The following is a 22,681-nucleotide window of genomic DNA, read 5'->3' as shown; positions in this document are numbered from 1 at the left end:
GATCCAATCAATCCAATGTTTAATAGTAAATTATTATTATAAATCTATTTTATATTAAATGTCCTAATACTTAAGTATGTGTTAATGACTAGCACATGAAATGTGTTAAATAAATCTATATACTTTATCAATTACCTGAAAAGTTTAAGATATTCAGTTTGTTATATATCCGATATTCTCTGTATCAAAACTAACACCCCAATGTGATTTCACCATATTATTACACATAGGTCCCCAGAAGGCTTCATAATGTATGGAAATTGAGATACACCTTAGCATTCACTAAACATCTGTTAAATGCTTATCAATAAGTTAAGTACCACAGGTTCTTTTTTTTAAGTTCAATAATTATTTATTTAAGTAATCTCTCTACCCAACATGGTGCTCGAACTTATGACCTCAAGATCAAGAGTAGCATGTTCTTCTGACTGAGCCAGCCAGGTACCCCTAGTTGAGTACTATAGCTTTTAAAGAAGCCATGAAAAATTTGTAAAAATCTAATTACACATATATATACATACACACACACATATATATATACCTAAAACATACACACATATAAGAGGCTACAATTCAAATTGTTTTGTATTAAGCCCTCTAAAGTAAATATGGTAAGAAAAGTTAGAACCAAAATAAATTAAAAAATGAGCAAAAAACGATGATGATAACTGAACAATAATTAAATTGGTAAGAAATATAAAAATGTCTATAAACACAGATATACAAAAATATAAAACATCTTTGGAGAAGAACGGAGTACAAACCACAATAGAAACTCCACAAAACAATTTTTCATTTAATGAGTCTCTTTGACACTGCTGAAGTAGTATTATGGAAAATGGAATGAACCTGAAAAAGTGTGCTTTTGAGCTCATGTTGTTTCCACTGCAAATATAAAAAGGAGACTCACACAGGCTAAGGAAATATAGGATATGCTAGGGAACACTGCTGGAAAATTCTCAAAGAGAATATCAGGAACTTTTAAGATCATAAACAAGTTATTTCCAAACTTAACCCTTTTCAGGCATTGTTTCAAGCAAGTATTCCTAATATTTTCCTTCTCATTTCAAAAGTAAGTGTTTCACTCTTCTATTTTAAGATATAATTGTTAAACATCTTTTATTTTAATAATTGGAATTGCAATAGATTGTCACAAGTACAAGTTACACTTTAATATTTTATAAATATTCTTATCATCAAGTTACAGCTTTCACATCTTATGGAATTTGGAAAGTTATTTTTGAGAAGTACAATTTCTAATATTATGACCATAATAAATGTAAACCAAGTCAGTGTCAGACAATACCAACATTAAATTAATTTAAACTGACACGAGGAATTAAAAAAATATACACCTACTTTCCTCAGTAATGTTAATTTACTTTGTCACAAAACCATTTAAAAAGAACACATCCTCTAAAAAGAAAACAAAACAAAAAGCAGACTTCCAACCAATGTACATCTGTGGGTTATTCACCGAATGCTTGATGAGCTGACAATGACCTATCATGTGTAGCTTAAAGGAGACTTAGAGTGACTAGAGTCTGGTAATTGGACCTCTTTGAAAAGCACCTTAGACATCCAATAGTTCGTCTTCTTAAGAATATCTAAAATTTAAATTTCCCATAATACGTTTTTGCCAGGAAATTGGCACATAAGAGCTTATAAATTCAAGGTTTTTGTACCCTTCTACGTACTGTATTGACGATTGGTTAGTTAGAATATGAATTTTCCTCAGATCACATTTTTAACCAACTTGTATTCTTTTATATTTTAGAAACTCTAGTCTCACACTTCTCTCAAGGATGATGCCGTTCCCAGTAACAGTCCCCACTGTTTGATATCTTACTTTATATCTCCTTTAGAATAATTTGAGGTAACTTAAAAATCACCAATTTTGCCTTTTGAGAACTTTCTACTGTAACTGTGATTCACATAAAATTAATTATCTCATTTAATAGTTAAAAAAAATCTACATGGGATATAGTATCTGCATTATCCCAACTACAAATGAAAGAACCTGGCTAACAAATAAAAATTAATTAACTTCTCTGAGGTCCCAAAACTAATAGGTGCAGGGATGGAGGACCCCGAACTTATGACATCTTTCCTCTAAAGTTATAGAAAGGCACTGAATGCTGATTTATCTCAATATAGCCTCTTAGCAACTAAATATAAGTGCACAGGGAAGTGCTCATATGTTTTAATGCTAAATCCTTGTCCAAACAGAACAAAGTTAGGTTGAGTAATGATGGCCTTATCCTCACAAATAAACTTGATATAAAAGATGATTCTTCATACAATTAAAAACAGTTATATAGTAGTACTCTTATCCCATTCATGATGATAAAACATATCAGAATTACCACTAATCACAGAACTTGGCTCGTTTAAATAAAATAAATTATACACATTCTCTTTCTTAGTATGATTATAATTTTTGGAATCCTGGGGAAAATACAGGGACCTATTTTGCTGGTCCCCATGTAATTACTTTGCAATGGAATTTCTGTCTTACAGAAAGAATCATTTTGGGTAAAGAGCATCTATTTTGAAGATAAGAACAACTGAACTTAAACTTTCATTTTTTTACTCAACACAGTCATCTCTCCTTGTGATAAGTGGTGATGTCTAATGGTTGTCAGTTCACGAGGATGAGAAGGACATGAACCAATCACTCTGGTGGTAAAAATCATGACTTCTATTGAGTAAAAAAAAATCCGTACAACCCATGAGAATAGAAGTCATTCACATGGGACCATGCCTTAAAAGAGTGCTCTTGACCATCAAACTTTTGTATTATAATCTCTCAATCTGGAAAGAAATTCAGGGAATTTCTGAATTTCTGGCCTGGCATTTTACCTAGAGGCAGACACAAAGTGAGAAGTAGCACCATAATACTGCTACAACGCAGCTTGGGTTCTTACATAATAGATTATTTCTGCAAAATATTTTAGTACACATCTTTCAGGGAAGTTTTTTCACTGTAGATTTATGCATTTCTTGATATTAACTAATCAGAGTAGAAATAAGAGTCAAAACTGAGTAAAGTATGAAACATTTGAACACTTAGCTTCATTTTAACTATACTTGTCTATCATCTATAGTCTTCCTTTGATTGCATACTAAATAAATGATAAATATATTTTATTCATAGTAAATGAAAATGTTAGCCATCAATGATGTTCAGTCTACTTCCATGTAGAGCAGCCCAGGGGAAAGGATTATGGCAAAACTGCAAGTTAGGAGCTTGTGTTTTAAGACAGCCTCTAGTGCCTCCTTACTAGTACATGGTCTTATCTAAGTCTTCAGCATCTCAGGGAAAATGATTTTTAAGGCCCTTCTCAACTTTCAAATTCTAATTCTATAATCTCTCCTTTGAAAAATCAATTTATAAATTTCAAAATAAAATTTCTTACACTTCTGTTTTATCTCAATTATATCCCTTTTAAAAAGTTTTGCAACGGCTTCTTCTAGTTTATTTTAATCCTTTAAAGTATGTCATAACTCTACATTCACACAACAATGTAAGATGATGAGGAAAATAAATCTTTTATTAATGAAAGCTAATTCTGCTAAATTTGATGAAGTTGAAATCACCAGGAGAACTTAACTGGTCACAGAAAATGACCATATTTTCAAAAGAACTAATTTTATGACAAAATTCATCTTTATGTGATTCTGAACATTTGTTGAACTTGAATTTTCAAGTCACAGCTTTCATTTTATCTGCTAAGTACAATTAAATTTATTAGCTTTACCTAATTCAGTGAGAGAATGAAAAGCAGTTTCTTACTATATTGAACATGTCATATTTGTGTGATGATGGTGACTGGCATGTATAGACAAAAAAGTATAAAAGATTCTACCTTTATCCAGAATTTTTAAACATCAAACGAGAATCTCAAAAATAAACTAAAAACTTGAAAAGTTAGAAATCCTACCTAACAGTTAAATTGTGTTCAAGAAAACCTAGTTTGTAAAATGAAATCTGTGGACACTCTATAGAACCCCTGCCAAATAGACACTTCTTTTATTCATGTTATTGTTAACAAAAATGACTTACTGCCATAATTCAGAAAATAATTCAGTCAGATTATGCACAAGGTAAAAATGCAAGAAAACAGGTATTACCAAAAGAATGTATTCATTTGGTTACTCAATAAGTATGCACAGAATCTTTAATTCATATTTATATTATAAACCATCTATATATATGTGAAGATTTTATTGTTTATACTTCACACTTTATAATGGGGGAAAAAGGATAAGTTGATATTTGTAAACTTCCCTGAAGCTGAAGAAATTTTTTTTAAAGATTTTACTTATTTATTCATGAAAGACACACAGAGAGAAAGACAGAGACGTGGGCAGAGATGTAAGCAGAGGGAGAAGCAGGCTCCAGGCAAGGAGCCTGATGTGGGACTCCGTCCTGAGACCGCGGATCACTCCCTGAGCCAGGGACAGGTGCTCAATCGCTGAGCCACCCAGGTATCCCGAATTATTTAGGTATCAAATGGTATATTAGTATTTTAAAACACCTATTAATTAACTCTAAACAATCACAGGTCTGTAATCAAAAACATTTATTTTAAAATCTTGCTTAAAAGCAAAGCATAGATTAAAAGACTATATAAGCATTTGTAACATATGCCAGAATCTTATGAACATCTTGAAAAAAAATGTATATATATTAATATATATTTATAAAATGTCACACATGTCCTTCCTGGCTTGGGGACCAAACTTCAGATTTATTCAGTTTTTATGAGCTGACCATCATTCTTAATATTAAAGAGCAAGTCAGCTTAAATAAACACTGTTCTAGTATTGAGTATGTACCCTGGATTTTATTAGACTAGAAAAAGGAAACAAAGTTATATATATATATATATATATATATATATATATATATATATATATTGTTTTTAATGAGCATCTTTTCTGGCCAGAGCACTCTAATAAAAAGTGAGGAAACCAGGACAATTTTTTACCCCCAAGGAATTATGACCTGGTATAACATATGGATATTCTCTCCTGTTCCAAAGACAGATATATACCTATCTCAAGTTTTTACCGACTAGAAATCTACAATTCTTACACATATTAATTCATTTAATTTTAAAAACAAATCTAGAATGTCTTAGTTAATGATATTAGTTCCATGTCACAGAAAAGGTAAATGAAGTATAGGAACAAAAATTAACTAGCTTCTGGGACACATGAACAATGTGTGGCTCAGTTGTTAAGTTCTGTCTCTTGATTTTGGCTCACGTCATGATCTCAAGGTTGTGAGATCAAGCCCTCTGTCTGGCTTCAGTCTGGGCATGAAGCCAGCTTAAGGTTCTCTCTGCCCCTCCCCCACCTCTAAATTAAAAAACAAAATAACTAGCTTCTGAATACACAGCTTGTCAGACATAGAACCACATTCTGAACACAAGTCTTCTAGCTACAAACCTAGTACCTATTACACTATACAAAAAAGCTACTTCCAAAAGTTATATGCAATCCAAAATAAAATGATGAAAGTATTAATTAGTGGAACAAATAAAATTCTCTGGGGAGTTTAAGTAACAAGTGATCTTAAAATATGATGACCATTTTCTGAACTTCAAGAATTCAGAATTAGTTTGTTGGAGTTAATAAAATATAGATCAGAGAATCAGTTGAAAACCCCAGAAGCACTATGAGAATTTAAAATTACAGTGGGAGAAAAAAGGAACACGTAGAAATCAATAGCTTCTATACACATGATAAAACCCAGCTATTAAGAGATAATAAAGAGGAAAAAAGACTCCATTAAAATTAGTAACACAAAAGATAAAATAGCTAAGAAAAAAGTCATTCACATATAAGACTTATTTGAAGAAATCTTTAACACACACTGAAAGACATACCATGTTCCTGGATAGGTAGCAGCATCAATATTACAGAAAATATCATTTCTTTCTAAATTTATGAATGAACCTAGTGAGTCCAAGTTAAAATATCAGCATGTATTCAAAGCACTAAACTCTTTCAAAAGCTGGTGTGAAAACAAACACACAAACAAAACAAAGGGGACTAATTACAGAAAGTCTTAGAAAGAATATAGGCTCAGATTATCAGAAATTAAAATATAATCTAGAGGTTTAATAATTTTTAAATAGATGTATATTGAATGGATTCAAAAACCAAAGGAATAAAAAGGAAAGTACTGAAAAAAAAGTTCACAAAGGAAGGGATTTAGCATATTCTATTTAGTAAATGATACAGGCAGCATTCAACAAATGCTCTATGATTGACTCATGACCAATTCAAACAGGAGCATAAATTATAAATGGATAAAGATTCAAATGTAAAGAATAAAAGAAAAAAAAAACAAATCTACCAGAAGGGAACATGAGCAATCTCCAATACAATTTTAAAGTAGGAAATATTACTAAAGTGGATCAAAATTCAGAAGCCATAAAGTAAGAAAAAAAAAATTCAACCATATAAACACAAAAACTTCCAAATGATAAAATGCACCAAAGAAAACCAAAAGACATGAGACAAGTTGGGGAAAAAAATATGCAACCCATATTAAAGGAAAGAGGGCAGCCCGGGTGGCTCAACGGTTTAGCACAGCTTTCGGCTCAGGGCATGATCCTGGAGTCCAAGGATCGAGTCCCAGGTCCGGCTCCCTGCATGGAGCTTGCTTCTCCCTCTGCCTGTGTCTCTACCTCTCTCTCTCTCTCTCTCTCTCTCTCTCTCTCATTCTCTCTCTCTGTTTCTCATGAACAAATAAACAAATAAAATCTTTTTTATAATGAATAAATAAATAAAGGAAAGAGCTAGTTACCATAATGTGTGAAAAGGTCTTTTAAATCAGTAATAAAAAGATCAATAATCCAATAGTAAAACAGGCAAATGATGTAACTTGTTCAAAGAAAAGAAAACAGAAATGGTTCTTAAACAAAGATGTTCAGCATCCTTTAATACAAATATAATTTACAGCGACAATGTGATAACCATTATTTTTAAACCTATCAGTATGGCAAAAAATTAAAACTTTGTTGAATATTTCATGCTAATTGTATTATCCATTCATAAGCAATTTGTTCCCTCCCTTGCTATCCTCCAGCATGAGTCTCATTCCTACCTCACTGACTTTGTCTTAGATATGTTAACTTGCGTTGGTCAAAGGAATATGGTGCTTTCTGTATGAAAGATTCATTTGGCTCTGCCACTTAATCTTTGTCTGCCTTCCACCATGAAAATAGCATGTCCCAGACTGAGGCTAGTCACGTCAGCTGACATCTTACAATGAGAAGAGACATGGAGCCAAATGTACTCCAGCCCAGTCCAATCAAGCCAACATGCAGCTGACTCACAGCTAACCCAGAGTCCTCATGTAACACATATAAGAAAAAAAAATAATTGTAATCCATGGACAGAGTGGGATCATTTGTTATAGCAAAAGCTTACGACCACTTGCAGTCTGTTTATTACTTATGGAAACAAGCTTTCTTGTATATTACCAGTAGAAATGTATATCAATATAAACCTTATGGGTGGCAATTTGGAAATATCTACCAAAATTACAAAGCAAATTCTACTTCTGGGAATTTACTAGAAATACACATTGACATGCACAGAATGTTACGTATTCAAAGCTAGACATTGTAGAACAGCCTGTAATAGAAGACTGGTAACAACCCAAAGGTCTATTGATTAGGGATATAACAACACAATGGTATACCATACAGCTATTAAAAAAAGACTGTAACTATGCACTGATACAAAAAAGAACTTCAATAAATTGACATATATTAAGTGAAAAAGGAAAATTCATAACTAACTGAGCACAGTATGCTACAAAAATGTGTGACCATAAGACATCAAGTTTCTTTTCGCTTGTATGTGCATATGAAAACAATTGAAAGATACATAAGAAGATGAAACAAAAATAATTATAATGGTGGGGCACAGGGAGGTGGGAACTGAACAGATGGAACAAAGGTGAGTTAAAACTTTCTGCTCAAAAAATAAAAAATTAATAAAACCTTTCACTATATGATTTTTCCTGCTTTGTATATTTTTCATTTTGAATGTGAATCCACTTCTTTTTCAAAAAACTTAAATGTACATAAATCAAATTATTTAAACACATCTAATTGATTTATAGTTTTACAATTATTTACAATAATTGATTACATTATTTACACATCTAATTAAACTAAAAACTCTCCAAAGGTTGTCTATAACTATACATATTTCTCAGATTTAGAAAGACAGACCCTACACAAACATATTGTCAGAGGTCTGTAATAGTATATAACATATTTGTTATTAAAAAGCATTTTACCTGCTAGAAAGACCAAAATTTTCATTTTTAATTATATTCCTCAAGTTAAAGATATTTTCACAGAGTACAATTTCAGTTTCCGGAATAAATATTATCTTTAAAATTCGAAGATCCCAGTGTATCTATTCTTTCAAAGAAGCTATATATAACTCAAGTTTGAGAGATGATAGCCTTTAATAAGTCAAAAGTCCTTAATACACCATATTTGGCTCTGTCATGGTCTCCTTATCCAACCTTATCTCTCCCTACACAGCATGAACTTCATTCTCCAACTACATTGGACTGATATAGCTGTGGCAAACAGCCTGCTGTTTCTTCTCTTCAATGCTTTTGTGTGAAATGTGCATTACTCCTGAAATATCTTCCACAATTCCTTACCCCAATTTATTAGGCTACTTCCTACTCATCCTTTAAGATTTGTTGAAGCATCAGACCTTAGTGGAATCCTATCTCGATCCCTAACTTGTTATTCTTCTTGGGACTCCCACAATACTCAGTAGAACATAAGTTCTCACCATTTCACTCTAAGCTCTATAAAGATAGATACTCTGTCACGTGTATCCTGCAGATCATTTCAACATACTGTAGTATTCATTGCATTCCCTATCTGAAGAAAAACTCAGGAGACTCCAAGACCCTAAATTTGTATGTACTGGTATCCCTAGGCATTGCACAATCTATTTTCCAAGTTCAGGACATGCTTCCTCCTCATCATCTTTACATCTGGGTTTAAATATTACTTCCTCAAAAAAGGCTTCTCTACACCAGGATTGAAGTATAAGGAAACAACATGTGGTGGGGTGTCAAAGTTCATGGACAACAGTGGTGGTATTAACAGAAGTTTGGAAGTTGGCATTTATTTTTAGGAAAAATGATGCTACCTTGAATTTGACAGAGAGATTTCCAACTTAGAGGTGGAAATATTACACTGAAGTGAAAATCTAGAAAAGTAGACTTTATTCCATAAGGCTGTTTTCTAAGGTGAGCAAAACATTTAATTAGAAAGGATAAAGTTTTAAGAAAGGGCAAGCAACATAAGGATGATTTTTTTTTTTTTTTTTTTACAAAAAAGACACCTGTTTAAAAAGCCACTGATTTTGGCAATTAGGCAGTCATTGATGAGAGATACTCTTAAAATACCTGAAAAACCGAGTTTATCTCTGGTAAAACGAAACCATAAACTCTATAGCCTTTCTCCACCTCTCTGCAAACAAACACACACACACACACACACACACACACACACACACAAACTTACAAACACATAACACCCACATGCATGCATGCATGCACGTACACACACAAGTATTTTATTCCCTTCCACAAATGAAACTCTACAAACAACATAGGTCTCCGTAGTAGGAATTGCTTCAGAAAGAAAAAAAAACTATCACTGACTACTGACAACTATCACACATACTCTAGGAAATATAAACCAGTGAGGAAAAAAAAATTGAGATTTAAAAATGTCTACACACACACACACACACACACACATCTAAAGTTTTTGAGAAAAATTTTAAAAATAATGGACTAGTCACTGCTCTCATAACATAATGGACTTCTTTATTAATTTCATAATGGCAATAATCCCTGTCAAATATAACTGCCATTCCAGTTTTCCATGTGTCCAGATGCTATTTTGGCAATTAGGCAGTCACTGCCATTTTTATTGCATTTAAAGTGATCAAGTATGCAATTGCCCACTGTTGTCCTTTTCTTCCAGTACAAAGATTTGAATCTTATTTTTGATCTAAAAATATTCCATTTATATCTCTTTGTTGATAGATTTTCCTGTAGCTTTATTTCAAGGTCCTGTAGAAATCATTAGTGACATTATGCCAAGGGCTGAACCTCATAAGCAACCTGAACAGTTTGATTCACTGAAAAACCAACCCACAGTTCACTAAAAGAAAATGTAATAATGATCTTGTCCAATTAAAACTGTTAAATTAAATGGAGAGAATCTAATGATTTTCCCTTATCATTCTGATATTCTGGAAGCATGGCAGGGGAATAATAAATATCAACACATGTTAAAGATGCCTACTCTGTTTTAGTTTAAGGAAAGCAAGCAAATTTTTTAAAAGGAAAATGCGCTATTACATAAAGGACATACTACTGGAAGCATCCAGGTACAAAAAGGAGCAGATATCCTGCTCTTAACTAAAACATACTTAAATAATTTCTTAAGCAAGTTAAATAGAAAGCTACCCTATTAACATGTTGAAGAAGCGTAAGAGAAAATAAGAATGCTGCCTGAGAATAAGACTAGTTATGGCAAATGCAAATAGACAAAAGTTATATTCTATTAGTTCAAAATTAATAAATTTATCTCATTTCTCTCTTTCTGTAATTCCTGTAAAATACATATGACCATGCCTTTCTGTTACATATGTGCAGTTCTGTCTGCATGCTAACAGTTTAAGAAATTATGAAAGCAGATGCAGAATTCAAGGAATTGTTTTTGATCTCTGAATCTGACATATCCATATAAGAGCAAAATTCAGTATGAAGGGGAACTAGACTGGTTAATTTAGTGACCTCACCTTAGAGAGCTTTCAGAGATATGCTCAACAGGATTACAACAACGGACTATATCTTGAGTTTGTCATGCATGCATGCATGCACGAATGAAGTACAAAACGTTGGGAGTAAGTTTGTTCAGTGGACGGTTTTTGTATTTGAAATGTAGACTATTTAAATAAGCATTCTGCAAACAAAACCAGTTGATGATAAGCTAGTTATAACTAGTTAATAAAAATCTAAAGCAGTAATCCTCAAGCTTTTAGCCTTAAGATACTTTTTCAAAAACAAAAACAAAACAAAACTTAGGAGTAGCAGATAAATTAAAGAATGGTGGTGAATTTGTGAGAGTACTGGAGTAAAGTTGGAGTGGAAGAGTATTGCAGTAAACCTCTCTCTTCAAAGCATAGTTAGAAAAGCCTCACGCCAAAAGAATTCTAAGTGTCTGCAGAAACAAATTAAGGCATATCATGGGAGGTAAATATTAGAGTATTAAAATAATATAAAATAGATACTTATATTTTATAACCTATACCATAAAATGCCTTATTTAATCACAAGTTTGCCTTTTCCTCTATATTATTTTTTCACTATCCCAATTTACCACATGATTGTAATTGTCATATTTCCCACAATTCCACACAAACACTTGTCTGGCCACAGAAAAGACACACCTAAGTTACTAAGTATTTTATGCTTCCCCAAAGACAGTTATCCTGTTAGCATAGGGGTTCCAGTATAGGAAGTCCAGAAGAATATAACATGTTCACATATCCTCATAGGCCAACCTTAAAAAGGAAGCCAACATGCTAACCTGATAGACTCCTGAAGAAGATTGTTAATTGTTTAGATGTGTAAAGTCCGGCATAACAGGGGTGCTTCCCTAAATTTATATTCCCTAAATACGTGTGTATATGCACATATATGTTATATAATCTACGTGGGGTTTTTTAATTATTTTTTAATTTGAATTCAAATACATATGTGTTATATATCAAGGAACGCAGTACGATCATTTACCTCAGTGTTTTTCTAATACTTCAAGCACTTCAAATAGAGAAAAGAAAGCTTTTTTCAATTAATTATCTAAAATATAACTATGTTCATATAAATATACACATAGGGGCATCTATATGTCTATAAAATTAAGACTGTATTTATATGTTTCTGCCAAGTTTGGTCCACCTTGAGAAATGAAATCTTTGACAGCAACCCATAACATCAGAAAGCTGTCAGGCTGAGCTTGCAAAAAACTAGACTGATGAAGCACCCACCAGGGTCACAGACCTCAGCAAGACCAAAGCCCAGCACCAGAGTAAAGGTAGCTAAGTGGCAGGTTCCTGGGCAGCCCCAGGACTCGCAGGCCATGCAGGGAATGTGCGCATTCCCGTCCACGGTGTGCTTTGCGCACAGTAGCATTGCCTCATTTATGGCCCTGTTGGCCAACTACCCTTCCCATGAAGCCGGTGTAACTTACCACATCCAGTATCCAGAACAAGTAGATAGCATGCACGGTGGCCTGAACACCAAGAGCGGCCAGTATCAAATCAGTCTCAGGTGGCCTGCACTGTTATGTGCGAGGCAAAGGCCCACCTGCTTATCAACTCGTCCTTTGGTTTTATTGACCACTAACACTTCAATACCAGCCGTTAGATCATGCTGGGCCCCTGTCAGATCCTGCCTCGAAAACACCAGCAACCACAGCTACCATCAGGCATGAAGACCAGAGGTAAAGCACCCTGGCACTAGACAATTTCATGGGCACACTGTGAACTGCCCCCCTGCATAGAGGATAATGGTTCCCTTGGGATACTTTCAGTGTAACAACCACAACCCCTGGGAAGATGTGCAGAAGTAAGCGACATGCCTGTGTAGCACCTTGAGACACATTGTCAGACCACAGTGATGCTCAGCCTTGTAAGTTTTGAGTTGTCCATTACTTGATGCAGATTATTTCATTATTTATTCAAGATTTCAAAGAAGCAGCAGAAATATCCTTCTGCATATTTAGTTTTCTGAGTAGAGGTATAGTTGGGGAAGAAGGGATAGGAATCCAACACTTTTTTTCTTTTCCTTCCCCCCACATTTCTTCTCCATTTCAGAGGAAAAATATATACGTGTATATATATGTATATATATGTGTGTATATATATTTTTCCTCTGGAAAAAAATATATATACACACACACACATATATATTATATATGCATGCAAGTGAATGCATTAAGAGATTTGCTTGAGTAAATGACCTATACTGGACTGTTTTTTTTCTTTTCCCCTCTGCATAAAGGAGAGGAACAAGTTCATTTCTATTTAGGCAGAAACTTAAAGGCAGGGAATTCTGTGCACCGATTTTCATAAACACCTAGGTAATAAGTTTTATCTTTCAATGTTTATTGTATATATTGAAAATAAACACATTAAGTTAAAATTAAGTTAATTTACCCAAAATAGTTTATTTGAGCAGAAGTGAAACTACAGAAATGGCAATGAATAAAAATATATTGAACTGCCCAGTAAAGTTAATTAAATCTTATTAATGTAATTAACAAATAGGCCTGTTTCTCGACATTGACATTTAATGTACATGATAGGATGAATTTTATGCAATATGAATACTGAGTACATATGTATTTATAATTCATATGCATTGACTGAACTATATACCAACATTGCAGAAGCAATATAGCACAGAAACACAAACATTTATTATGTGAAGTCAGAGAACCTAGGTTCAAGTCATAATTCTGCCTCGATGCCTCTATCCTCAGTTGTTTCATTTGTAAAGTGGGGATGATACCAATATACCTATCTTTCAAAAATGATATAAATATTTAATATTACAATATCCATAAAAATGCTTTGAAAACTATGACATGCAATGTGTTAGTAATTATTATAGCCAGTAAGTTATTGTTTATAAACTTAGAGAAGTAACTCCAGTGCATATAATAAATCACACAAATTCCTATGTAAAATGACCCCTTTCAATAATACTACTCTTCATACCAGTGATTATATTTTCCTCTTGAGTGAATGATGCTGAAAAGAGCAATAAGATGCTTTCCGGCAGCTGCATATTTAACCCATAGTCAATTATTTTTAGACTGTTTATGTTGCATACAATGCATATTGTAAGAAAGGAAACAAAAACATTAAGACTCTGAAATGAGCTTGTAAATGTTAAGATTATTTAAGCATTTCATTTATTATACGATTTATATGATGTATAGCATAAGCATACACACACAGAAAGGAAATGAATTTGAAAAGTCAACACTAGGTGGGTCCATAGTAATGAACTGAACATTTTATATTGAAATGTGAGAAATGTCTCTGTTTAAAATAGATGCATTGCAGCTCAAAAAAAGCCAATTGAAATGGAGCAAAATCAAAAGCTCAGTTGGTATTTTTAAAAGGCATATAGAATACTTATAAATAGGAAATATTAAAAAGTAACTATGCAAAATATTCTAAATTATTTTTAATTTGGTGACTTAGTATCTGCCAAAACAGTTTCTTTTCTTTTCTTTTTAAGATTTTATTTATTTATTCATGAGAGACACAGAAAGAGAGAGGCAGAGACATAGGCAGAGAAAGAGAAGCAGGCTCCATGCAGGGAGCCCGATGTGGGACTCAATCCTGGGACCCCAGGATCATGCCCTGGGCCAAAGGCAGGTGCTTAACTGCTGAGCTACCCAAGAGTCCTAACAGTCTCTTTTCATAAACTTATACAGACAATATGCAACATAGAAAAGGAATAGGAGGATAGTATATAGTATATAAGTTATCTAGAATAATAGTTCCCTAGAGAAATATCTTTCTTTTTAAAAACTACGTATTTTTTTAAATATCCTAATAATTTCATGATAATTTTAAGCCAATGGATATGAGAAAAACTCTGCATTTTATTTCTGCAATAAAACAATGTAGGATAGTAACATATATGAAAAAATATTTTAGTATAAGAGAATGAGAAACTAGAAAGACTCTTTAAAATATTTACCTATTTATTTTATATATATGAGGGAGGGCAGAGGGAGAGAGAGAATTCTCAAGCAGACTCCCCATTGAGCACAAAGCCAACACAGAGCTCCATCCCAATTGAAATCAAGAGTCAGCTGCTTAACTGACTGAAAAACCCAGGTACCTCAAGAAATTGGAAAGACTTTTTAACCAAGTTTTAGTAATAAGAAATTAAAATGATTACTTAGCATAAAGAGACCTTAATTCTTCCTGTCTTTTTTTTTTTTTTTTTAAATTTTTTTTTTTTAATTATTTATTTATGTAGTCATACAGAGAGAGAGAGAGAGGCAGAGACACAGGCAGAGGGAGAAGCAGGCTCCATGCACCGGGAGCCCGACGTGGGATTCGATCCCGGTCTCCAGGATCGCGCCCTGGGCCAAAGGCAGGCGCCAAACCGCTGCGCCACCCAGGGATCCCAATTCTTCCTGTCTTTATCATTTTATGGTCCTAAATTTGATGTTCCTAGCTGGAAAACTTTTGAAGAATATGAAGTTTAGATTTGTGACCGAGAAGATCCCTATAATTTCAAGGATATGGTAAAATATAGATCAAGGATAAATAAACATAGCCTTACATTTATTAAGAATTTACTCATGGCAAAAAACACTCTTCAACCAGCACTTTGAGGTAGATATTCTTGTTAGTACCAACCTGATTAGAGTACAAAATCAGAGACACTAAGTAATTTGTCAATGATCAAACAGTGGAAGGCAGAACATAGATTCTATGTGACTCCCTAGTACTGGTTATTTAATGTTTTTCAGCCAAACTTCCTCAAAACAGTGTCTCTGTTTATTGTACCATTTAAGCATCTTATATTCACTTCCCAATAAAATATAGTATGGCTTTCATGAACAAAGAGGGCTACCAAAACTACTAAGATTAACAATGAGCTCCATATTACCAAATCTGGTGGAAATTTCCATTTTTCTATAACTTGACCTTGGCCACCCATTCCTTTAAACAGTGTCTTCTATTTATTTCCATTACAGCAGGCTCCTATTTTTCATCACACTTCTCTTTCTGCACCTTTTGGACTTTGGGTGTTCCTTCTATGCTCAACCTTTGAATGTTGGAGCTGCTTGGTGTGAGCATCAATTCTCAATATTCTCTATTTCATGGACAATTGCATTTAAGCTTTTTTATTTTAAAAATATGTATATGTCAAGACCCCAAAATAATATTTCTATCTCAGACCCCTCTTCTAATTTTATATTTCCACTTGGATGCCTTATTCGTATCTCAAACTCAACATGTCCCCTAAATAAACTCATCCCCTCACTAATATCCACTCCAATTTTTCTGTCATGATAAATGGAGCCAACATCCATCCAACTGTTTGGGCCAAGACTAGGATTCAATTATTCTTGACACTTTTGTCTCCCTTGGGCCCCAAATCTACTTTGTCTCCAAGTGTGTCTAGCTCTATTTCTTAAATATATGTCTTCAATCATTTGATTGTCTCTAGTGCCAATGTCACCAAAACCATCCAAAGCATTGTCATCTGCTAAAATACTATAATTTTCTCTTAGTCTGCCTCTACTTACTCCTTATCTTTAATCCATATTTTTCCACAAATGCCCAGATTGATGTTCTTCAGAAAAAAATCTTATCATGTTATCTCCTATGCATCAAATTATTCAGTCTTCACATTTCATTTAGAATCAAGTCCATGACTTTTACTATAATCCATGCAAGGCCACTTTTTAAAATAATTAAGTATTTTTTAAAGATTTTATTTATTCATGGCAGAAAAAGAGAGAGGCAGAAACACGGGCAGAGGGAGAAGCAGGCTCCACGCAAAGAGCCTGATGTAGGCTGAAGGCAGATGCTCAACCACTGAGCCACCCAGGCATCCCTCTCATGAATAAATTAATAAAATCTTTAAAAAATAATAATATGGTCTATAACATGGCCTATCACAGGAACAGAAAAGTAATGATTCTCTTCCTCTTAACAAAGGAGCACCTAATAGACTTTCAGCTTTTTAACAACTTTATTGAGATAGAACTCACATACTATGCAATTCACCCATTTAAAGTAGACAGTTTAGGGGGATCTGAGTGGCTCAGTTGGTTAAGCATCTGACTCTTGATTTCAGCTCAGATCATTATATCAGGGTCCTGGGATTGATCCCTGCATGGGGCTCCACACTCAGTGGGGAGTCTGCTTGAAATTCTCTCTATATTATATATTCCACAAACTAGATAACAATAGGTAGTTTATTTTCTCATTTTATAGAAAGTGAGGCTCTAGAAGAACTATATTTACAAAAGGAACAGAATAACTCAATGCTTCTAAAAATTTTACTAAAGCAGTTATTCATCTCTATGTTTAATAACTATATATTAGGTATTTAATGAAATATCCAATACAGGGTAATACAGATTATAAAACTAAATGCTAAGACACTAAACAGATCCTGGAAAAAATCCTAATATTTTTCTTCCTTCTTTTTAGTTTATATGTTTTTGCTACAGTTGTTGACATTAACATTGTCTTAGTGACTTGAACAAAAATCTACAGCCTCCTTCTAAGTTAAAAGAAAAAAAAATCACCTAAATATGATCTAGTTTTAAAAGAGGAAGGGATTATGGGGAGGAATAATCATCACAGATAAATTACAACCTGTCGATCTTCTTTCTTTTTAAACTCTATTTTATGATCTTCCTCTAAATAAGCAGATCGGTGATTATTCTCTGAACACCACTAGGTTTCTGGGCAAGGATGATAGGAAGATAACATAGAAAGAGAATGAATCGTTTTGCAAAAAAAATGAAGGAGAAAAGTAATTTGAGGAATCATCATTTTAAAATGAATGGATTGATTGCAGAAAAGGAACAACAAATGATTAAGGATTAAGTTTCAGTGATATGAAAATAAAGGAAAACCCTAGTAGAGAAAAAAATTAGAATTAGAATAAATTAATAAAAAAATTGAAATGTGTCATGAAAAAATACAATATAAGGAAGAAAATTATCTAGGTATGTTTGGGAAAATATCTATAAAATCAGGTTAATAAAAAGAAGCTAAAATAGCAATCTAAAAGTAAATCTCTTCTATTTGAAGATAAAGTAAAATAAATCCTATTTCACTAACATCCGCCTTGTATTAAAATTGTCAGTTACAAAAATAAAATAAATTTCCATTAATCTTCTTATTTATATGTAGACATTCTATACCCCTAAGCACTAGAAAAATGCATCTAAAAATGGAAAATGTAAAATTGTAAATGTTACATAGATAACCAGCGTAAGAGTACCATCTAACACTTTATTGGCTTTTCATCTTATGGACAATTTAGTACAATAACATTACAGCCAAACCAAACTGTAATTCTTTTTTTTTATTTTAATTTTATTATTTATTTATTTATTTATTTATTTATTTATTTATTTATTTATTTTTACAAACTGTAATTCTTAAGGTGAATTTGATGGACTTATATTAAAAAAATACAAAACTAAGGCACGATTAAGTATAAAACATAGAAGACCAAAATACTAAATTCATTCACTAAGGTCCTATTTATTCTCTGTATATTCAGATTTAACTTTTTTTAAATCATTTATATTGGTTGATAGGTTAGATTTTCTGAAGTGTGGTTTGTTTTGTCTTTATCATAGTCATTAGTGCCTTGCTATCAATGATTTGTTTGTCTTACAGTAGCTTTGTAATATGATGCATTTCCTTCTATGGGACAGTGTGATGTCACAATAAAGACCATGGATTTTAGAGACAAACTGTCTAGGTTCATATCCTGTCTCTGCCACTCATTTACTACTCTATGTGCCTCAGTTTCCACATCTCTTAAGTAAGGCTGATAATAATATATACTTGATAGGATTATGGTAAGGATAAAATTAATGAATATTCATAATGGAAGTACTTTAGTCAGGTTATGCACTATTTAACTTTTGCTTTTAAGACCAGAAAGAACTTCAAACATTTTATACTCTGAGACTTGTGTTTATCCATGTTACTTAACCTAACAAAAGTGATCCTTCTCAGCTTACTAGTAAGAAAGTTACTATGAGTGAATTAGGTTAGCATATTCTTTCCAGTTATAGACAACAGCCTCAAATATAGTTAATATAATTAATTTTAACTATTAAGCATAGCAATGAATAAAAAGGCATATTTTTATATATGATGTAAATATATAAATATAAAGAACAAACCAATTTATTATTTAGCTGTTATTTATTGACTTGAAATAGCTGACTTTAAAATAAATATGAAAAAATTTAAATTCCTTCAGAGTATGGAAATTAGTGAAATCTTTAGTCATAAAATACTGTTCACTGATTAAATAAAAAAAAAGTTGTGTCTGAAATTAAATAAATCTAAAAACCATTTTGTCAGAATTATTAAGGAACTGACACCAGACAGTTCAACTAAATCTTGGGAAAACAGTTGAACCGTCTCTCCAAACGTTTTTAGTCTCATCCCATCACATGACCTATGGGATGAGCACTGGGTGTTATATGCAACTGAATAATTATTGGAAACTACCTCTGAATCTAATGATGTACTATATATTGCTAATTGAATTTAAATAATAAAAAACCCTTCAGTCTCTTATAGACTATGTTTTTATTTCTATCAGGTGAACATCATATATGTATTTTTTTTTTTTAATTTTAAAAAAGGAAGTGGAGGAAGGTAAGAAAGAGAAAGGGAGAGAAAGTTAGTAGAACCCAAGAAACAAATCTAGGCTTTGGCTTAATATTAATCATTTTATCGAAAACAGATGAATATAAGATTTGTTAAGCCTAGAAACCATATGAGTCTAAGTAGATTTAAATAATGAAAGGGATATTCTTAGGAGGTGATATGGAAATCGATTAGACATTCATCTGAAGGCAGACATAGAGATGTCACCAAAGTGGGTAAACTCTGTCATTATAATAATACATTGGGTCCCTTTTATATGGCTGGGGTGTACAACAAAGAACATTAAACCCATTGATAAGACCCTATATTCACTGTCAACCCACCATTTGTTTAAAAAAACAGAATATCAACTTTTATAAAAAATCTTCTGGTTTAGAAGTAGAAGAATAAAGTTAGATGTCAAAAGAAATATAGGAGACAAAGATGGGAAAAGAGGAAGGAGTTAGCAGAAACAGAATTCAGAATCCTAAGGCAGGTCCTTTTCCCAAATACACTTTTATGAAAGACTCTCACGATTGAATTTTGTTTTTAACCTAACTACCTTCTGTGAAATATCATTAAGTTCATACCTGGGTAAACATTATTTGGAGATGAGAAATAGGGACAATGGCAAGAGGATAAGATTTATAGTAAGAGACTATCATCTATAACTTAATGTGAATTAATTTAGTCAAGATTGATTTATTCCAACTTTTGAGGTCCTGAGCACAATATGGAGAGGTAGTAAGGGATAATTTTTGAATTTGGAGCAAGGTATAAAGTGATGCTATACTATTCTATCACTACCCACTTCCCAACTCCCAAAAAAGTAAAATCAATTACACTGAAGCTTGAGTAAACAGAGATGTGGTCTAATAGAGGGGTGCCTGGGTGGCTCAGTGGGATGAGGGCCTGGCTCTTGATTTCACATCAGCTTATAATCTCAGGGTCATGGGATCAAGCCCCACATTGTGTTCTGCACTCAACGGGGAGTCTGCTTGAAATTCTCTCTCTCTCTCCCCTCTGCCTCCCCGACCCCACCACACTCTCTCTCTGTCTTTCTCTCTCTGTCTATCTGTCTCTCTCTCTCTCCTGTCAAATAATACATAAATCTCTAAAAAAAGAAACAGAGAAGTGGTATAACAGAAAAAAGGTGAGAATGCAGAGGCTGAAAGTGTTGAGAACAAAATGATCTTGTTATTTTATCAATGCTACCCTTCCACCTAGGAAAAGGAAGAAAAACAGGGATCCCTGGGTGGCGCAGCGGTTTGGCGCCTGCCTTTGGCCCGGGGCGCGATCCTGGAGACCCGGGATCGAATCCCACATCGGGCTCCCGGCACATGGAGCCTGCTTCTCCCTCTGCCTGTGTCTCTGCCTCTCTCTTTCTCTCTGTATGACTATCATAAATAAATAAAATTAAAAAAAAAATTTATTAAAAGGAAGAAAAACAAATACTTTTCTTTTCCCTCTTGAACTACAAGTACCCCTGACTACCAATTCTAAACTTGTGTGACCTATAGCCCAGATACTAATTTGTGGATTAAATAAGCTTTTGTGAGCTGGCCAGTTATCCAAAAAAATTACAATTTTATTTCTGTAGGAAAATGTGTTGTGAATTCCAAATTCCAAACAAACTATTTGAAACAACCTGTTCACAAGTTTTGGGACAGCTTGCACACTGTGTGTTTTGGATTTACAAAGTTAAATGACACCTTACTGGGTAAAAACGTATTATGACATGTGATTCATATAACTATTATTAATCTTCAATAAATTGTGCTGGAGTAAGTACCCTAAGGTGTGCTAACTTAATTTAAACCTCTGTAAAATGTAGCTGGTAAATTTCCAAGAACAGATTGACTCACGATATTTTCAATGTCCAAAAATTTGTCTTTTAGTCATAAAGTAAAGAAAACCATGTTGCATATTTCAACACTTATGTCTTCAATCTAAAATAAAAATGAAGTCCAAATGTAGCCAATATCAAAAATGAACCAATCAAGAATATCAAAGTTTAAAACTGTTTCCTTTGATTTATTTTTAATATAGGAAACAAAACTTTGAAATTAGTAGTAGAAAGCACATACAGTTTTAATTATACACAGAAACTAAAATATAAGACTAGCTATTCCCAAAATACCATCACCTGTTTTTGCTATACATCATTTTTCTGTGCTATTCAATATCCTTTGCAATCTTTATCCAATTCTTCTTCACAATACATGAAATGCTATAATTATAGAAATAAGGTCAAATATTTGCTTTCAATCTAAATGATAAGGAATTTATTGCCTTTGTCATAAACCAACCTTGAGTTCAAAATCAATGAGAACACTTAGATTTTTCTCACTCTAGGTTCCATACCTAGCTTATTCCAACCTATGTTGCTCAGAAATATAAGGCTTGTCAACATTAAAAGAAAGCTACTTAATAACTGATTTTTGCATCCCTATAAAAGAATTAGATATAATTTTGCATGTACTCCACAAAATGATTTATCACCTTTAGATGCTACATATAAGAAATTTAATTATTTAGGTAACTTACACCATCACACTTTTCCATCCTCTTTTAAGGTTTTAGATATCTGTTTTCCTTCATTTTTTTTAGTCATTGCCTTTCTAAATTTAATTGATATAATGATAACTTTTAAAATATATCAAGGCGATATTTACTTGATATATTTTAAAAATTATCATTTATACTGTCATATTTATACTATAAAGATTCATCATTCATATTCCATTGCCACATTTTTAGGACCACTATAGATTCACTTTAAAAATTCTAAAAATAGTAATTAACACATGTTGTTTTTATCTGTATACTGAGAAGTATTATTGGCTTCATGAAAAAGAAAGTATAGTTTTATATATATATATATATTTTTTTTTTAAGGGGAATCTTTTAAGCATCAGTATTTAACAAATTCTCTTTCATTTACTTTCATATTTCCTTCCCTTCTTATGATCATACATAGCTGCTATTATTATCTGTATTTCATATATTCCTTTTCCTAAGATTAATTTTGTTTTATTGAATCCCCCTAAATAATCTTTTAGCATAGGGTGAGTGAATAGAGTAGTAAACTAGACTATCTCATGATTGAAAGTGTCTCTTGCATAATATAAAAAAACGAATAAAT

At 32.8% G+C, this 22,681-nt stretch overlaps 1 protein-coding gene across 32 annotated transcripts in view; it reads right to left on the bottom strand.

Moving 5' to 3' along the window:
* Positions 1 to 22,681, bottom strand: part of SOX5 (SRY-box transcription factor 5) — a 995,306-nt gene that overhangs the window by 403,952 nt on the left and 568,673 nt on the right. The gene's annotated exons all lie outside the window — the stretch shown is intronic.

This window comes from Vulpes vulpes, chromosome 8 (genome assembly GCF_048418805.1).
Source record: "Vulpes vulpes isolate BD-2025 chromosome 8, VulVul3, whole genome shotgun sequence".
Lineage (NCBI taxonomy): Eukaryota > Metazoa > Chordata > Mammalia > Carnivora > Canidae > Vulpes > Vulpes vulpes.
This window is presented reverse-complemented; position numbering and strand designations above follow the sequence as displayed.